Source organism: Arachis ipaensis, chromosome B08, assembly GCF_000816755.2.
Source record: "Arachis ipaensis cultivar K30076 chromosome B08, Araip1.1, whole genome shotgun sequence".
NCBI classification, from domain to species: domain Eukaryota; kingdom Viridiplantae; phylum Streptophyta; class Magnoliopsida; order Fabales; family Fabaceae; genus Arachis; species Arachis ipaensis.
Window position 1 is genome coordinate 15,635,202 of NC_029792.2, and position 5,833 is coordinate 15,641,034.

A 5,833-nucleotide genomic window follows, 5' to 3' on the forward strand; every position below is an offset into this window, starting at 1 on the left:
AGTCTTTAGTAACTTGATGAGGAAGAAAAAGATAAGCATTTTAGATCCTAAGTTGTTTTATTTGAATGTTGCAATGTAGGTATCACATTATTTTATTTATTCTACCCTATAGATCCTTTTGTAATTTTATTTCAGTATCAATAAAATTTCATTACCTTTGAGTAATAAATTAAAATCTAAAATAAAAGTGAAAAAAGTAAAGAGTATAAAATTATTGATTGAAATTTTATTTTATTTTTTTGTTTTATAACAGGTATTTTTATTTAATATACCAATACCGTACAAAATTAATCGTAAAAAAAGTATAAAATATAAATAAATATATTGAATTAAGAGATAAAATTATATTTGTTATCTTATTTTTACTTTTAGCAGCACAATAGAATATCATGTACTCAACATAATTTAAGATGCAAATTATAATTAATTATACTTTTTATTTTAAAATATTTAAAATTAATCTTAATATAAATAAAAATAATTTAATATATTAAATAAATTAATAGAATAATATAAGTTAACTATTTTTTTATTAATTTTGTTATTTTTTTTACTACCTTTAAAATTATGACATTTTTTTTTTAAATTTGACCGTGAAATAAAATTAGAGTTGTTGGTCTACACCATTAAAAAAAAATAATACATATCAATTACACATCATGAACGTTTTAGTTTGAGTTTTAAAAATCTCTTCTTGAAGTTAGAACACAAATGTTTGGGATAGAATCGATGATCCACTCCGAAAAATAGCTCATTAAAAGTTGAAACTAATTCCTACAATATTTACATAATTCACTTTTCTAGGGACATAATTGAATCTAAACACAAATAGTGGGTATAATATTAAAATCGAACACATTCAAGTGAGACCTAATTGACAACGAATACATCCAAGTAAGAATAATTGAAAAATATAATCTGATTTGTTAGTATAATTAATAGTAAGATAACATTGAATTACTTTTATAAACATTAGGGATACAAATAGGACGATTTAAACGTTAGGGACACAAATAAGACTTACCCCAAACGTTGGGGACAAAAACGATACTTTAATCAAAATAATTTAATATATTAAATAAATTAATAGAATAATATAAGTTAACTATTTTGTTGATCAATTTCGTTGTTTTTTTTAACTACCTTTATTTAATAGAAGTAGATTGGTATAAATTATAATAAATTATATAAGATTTAAAAAGAAAATAAAATGAATAAGAAAAAATAAAAAGAAATAGAAGAGATAGAGACTACAATAAAATAAATTGAGTGTGAGATTTTTTTTTTGTAAATTTCATATCACATCCGTTTTAATAATAATAATAAATGAAAATACGTCAACTTGATATCTAAGAGAAAATGATGAGATAAAATCATAACACAGTTCTAAGGTAAAAGCTTAAATTAGACCATAATGTCATTGCACAACACAAATTGAAAGTAATTTTACACTACAATATACCACACAAACAGATAAATGACTTAAATTTAAATACGAAACTTTTTTTATTTATGCATACATGATAAGCCTATAGATGCTTCATGGATAACATATCATATATAGCTCCAAATGATGAGCACGAGAGTTGGAGAGTGTGGTGGTTTGTATCCACGATAGTTGCCTTCTTGCAACAACGCCTCATAGGAAGAAAAAGAATTATTGTAAAAGCTATCCAATTAAAGAGTAATTGGTAAACAAATGATATTTTCTTCTAGCATATATGATCTTTTATAGTAGTAAAATAAAAATGAAAAAAATGAAATTTTGTATTTTTATATTAAGAATAGAATTTGATATTTATCCACATTAATTATATGTTTTCGATAAAATCTGTATTTATCGTCAAAGAAATTGTGTTTAGGTAAACAATTTTCTATGTTTAGGTCAAGATTTTTTTCGAATATAATGAAAATACAAATAAAGAAATAAAGGTGATACATATATCTAAAGAAAAAAAAAACTTAAATATATTTGTCACAAAAAAATTTATATTAAAACATTTAAAAATAGCATATCCACAAAAAATAGTCGTAATATATAAATTGAGGCAACAATTTAAAATTCTCCAATACTAATTTAATTAAGGTTTAATTACTCTGTTGGTCTCTATAGTTTTGCGAAATTTTCAGTTAGGTCCCTATACTTTTTTTCTTTTTAATTGAGTCCTTGCACCAAATTTTTTTTTAATTGGGTCCCTACACTTTTTTTTCTTTTTATTTAGGTTCCTATACCAATTCTTTTTCTTTTAGTTGGGTTCCTATAAAATTAAGCCAATTACTACTAAGAGGGACTTAATTGAAAAAAAAATTAGTGCAGGGACCAATTAAAAAGAAAAAAAATATAAGGACCTAATTGAAAATTTCACGAAACTATAGGGATCAACAGAGTAATTAAACCTTTAATCAAATACTAATATTAAAACTAAATTACTTAAATAATAAATATATAAATTACTTATTATTAAGATAATTTTTTATTATATATAATAATTACACATCATATATTAATTTTGTTAAAATTATATAATTTTGTCACATCATGATTAGAATTATTATCTTCTATCATGATAAGAGAAATCCCGGACAATGAATAAGAATATTATACCTGATATACACATATTGAAATAAGAAATATATGTCTTGAGATTTAGAAATATAAATTCTATTATATCTTCATAAACAAACCTAAACAACTCTATACTAATAGCCCGTGCCATGTCGTGTTTGTCAAGACTTATATTTAAGAACATATAGAATTTTAATAATAATACACGGGTAATTGAAATAGTTTATATTCGGGTTTTTTAAGTTATTATTATTATTATTATTATTATTATTATTATTATTATTATTATTATTATTGGATGATGAATAAGAATTAGAATTATATATAATTATAATAAAGATATTTTTTATAAAATAATTTAGAATAGAAAATAGTGCATTCATTTTGGAGAGAAAACAGAGTCAAGAGGGATCGACACCTCACCTTTATTAGTTGGGGAAAAACCCAGTTTTAGTATATTAAGTAGATTTTTCAAAAATGTTATTTGTATACTAAAATCAGTCACCAATATATATGTGGTTTAATTTATTTTTAATGTATATTTATATTTTAACATGTATTTTATATTAGTGACTGACTTTATAACTGATTTTAGTATACACTTAACATAACTCTATATTTTTAGAAATGATATTCTTGAAAATAAAAACTAATACTTAAACCACACGCCCTTAGTTTTAAGAAAAGAAAAGAAAGAACACACAACAACACATTAAATAGTATCAATGTAATTTAGATCAGATTATGTTTGAATTGTTGCTTTCTTCCTTCACTCAAATCTTCTCTTATAGAGCTAGTTATCTTGTCTTCATGGTTAAAACCTTCCTTTTTCATCAACTAGCCATTTACCTCTTTATTGCTTGTAGTCGATGGTAATTAAGAGGAAAAACATTCCATCTTTGTTCTTTTATTCTATACAAGCAGCATGTGAGATCAGATTTTTAATATTTCCATTAAAGGGGGAAAAACATTCCTTCTTGAGCTTGCCTTGATTGGTGCAAATCTTTCCTATCTTGCTTAATTTTTTTGATTGATTCTTATAATACTCATCATAATGATTAGTTATAATAGAAAATAGTTAATTATGTTTGTCATTATAAGGTATCAAATCAATTCTTGACTCAACATATTTGTATATACAAAGTTAGTGAAGATCCACTTTCTTATGGAGCTGCACTTCATGCATCATTNTTATTAGAGGTGATCGCACCAGGACATTGCATCGGTTTGCGCCAACAAAAAACCAATCTGTGTGGGTGAAACAGGGGCCTGTCTTCAAACTTGGAGGAGTGATTGCTGGTTAAATGCCTAATTAGCACGTTGTTTTTGTTCCATTTCAGCTTTTGATTTTCTTTTTTTCTTTAACTTTTTGTGGTTGGAATTGATTGATGAATTGGGTGGTTTGAGGAAAAAAATAAAATAAAATTACAAATTGGGACTTATTTAAACATTTTTTTTAATTTTCAAAAAAGTTTTATCATAATTTAGTAGTTTGGTTTAATTAACTAAGGTTAAAAATAGTTAACACTATTCAAGATAATGCAATCGAATTGCTCCAATCAAAATTGAACAACTCATAAAGGATATGCAATTCTCTAATAATTGAGGAATGGCTACAGAATTCACTCACTTTTTAACAAGACAAAATAAAAAGGAATCTTGTTTGGAACATATAGCTGTCCACTTGGGCCACACCATTTTTCATATTTGAAAATGGGCATCCAGCTAGGGACATTAACTCATCTCCCTTTGCATGAGTAAACCATGTAGTTATTGGTTCTTAACGTCTTAATATATGAACAAAAACAAAAACGTCTTAATATCGTTCATTACCCAATACTCTATATGTCTCTTTCAGCTTCAGTTCCAGTGATGACTTCGAGTCAACCTGCCCCTTCTAACTTAAAGCGACGCTCTGTAAATTTTGCTCCTAGCATTTGGCATGATATTTTCCTGAAATATGCTGATTTCGAATCTTTGGTATGTTATTTAATTTTGTATATGCATATACATATATGATAAAATATGAGTATTGTTATTCCTATATTATCGTGGTATATCTTTTTGAATTTTTTCGTATATTCAAAATATGGATTGGTATCTGATCTGATACTTCTATACAAGAGACTCAAAATAATGCTAGGATAAGTGTAGTAGTAGTGTGTAAAGTGAATAAATTATAAGTAGTTTTAACTTTTAAGTTTAACAAGAATAATAGTTATATGGGATCCCTAGTTATATAGAAGTTATCTATAATTCTTTCTTTTTTTTTTGTTATTAAAGTTATCTATAATTTTATATGGTATTTCTAACGGAAAAAAAATTTACAAGCAGACATGTGTGAGATAGCCTAACAACAATTATAAATTGAATTCATTATACATTCAAGTATTTTGGTTTATTGAGTCAAATTAAATTGACCCAAACTCAATAAAAATTATTCACACAAGATGTACATGCATTGCGCCCTTTTTCTTCTTCTTGGCATGTTTCTTTATCATTATTATTCTTTTATTGTTGTTGTTTCTACGTCCTTTTTTTATTTTTTTTTCTCTTTTTTTGCCTTTGATGTTATTGTAGTATTTTTTATTTTTTTATCTCATTTTTCTTCTCTTTTTCTGATTTTATTTTTCTTAAAAGGACGAAAACAAAAAAAAAATATGAGAAGATGAAATAAGAAAGAAAAGATGAAAAATAAAAAGAAGATGATGACGATGATAAAGAAAAAGAGGAGAGTTTTAAATTGTGCAGTGTAAGACCCGGTTAATTAACGGCTAATTAACCCATAAATGAGAATTTATTCTAGAAAGCCAAAAATGTTATTTTTATGGCTAAATGTGATAGAGGAGTTTGAGACGAGAATTTCGGTACCAATTTTATAGAAATCGGACCAAGATTGGACCGAACGGGCCAAACCGGGCCAACCGGACCCAAAGTGGGCCCTTGGCCCAACTAAACTAAACTAAAACCCTAGTTTTCAGCACTCTCTCTCCTCACTCATCACTCAAACACGCTGAAATGGAGGCCATGGAGGGAAGAACACTCTCTCAAGTTCTCTCCCTTGGTTGATCTTCAAACCACCATAACTTTTGATCTAGAGCTCCGATTGTCGCACCGTTTGCGGCCACGCGTTCACTGCGGAGAGCTCTACAAAACTCATACAATCAATCTTGAGGTAAGCCACGTTTTGCTCTTCGAATTTCCAGCCTTGATTTCGAAGTTTCATGGCAAAAATGGTGAGATTTTGGGTTCTTTGATGTTATAGGA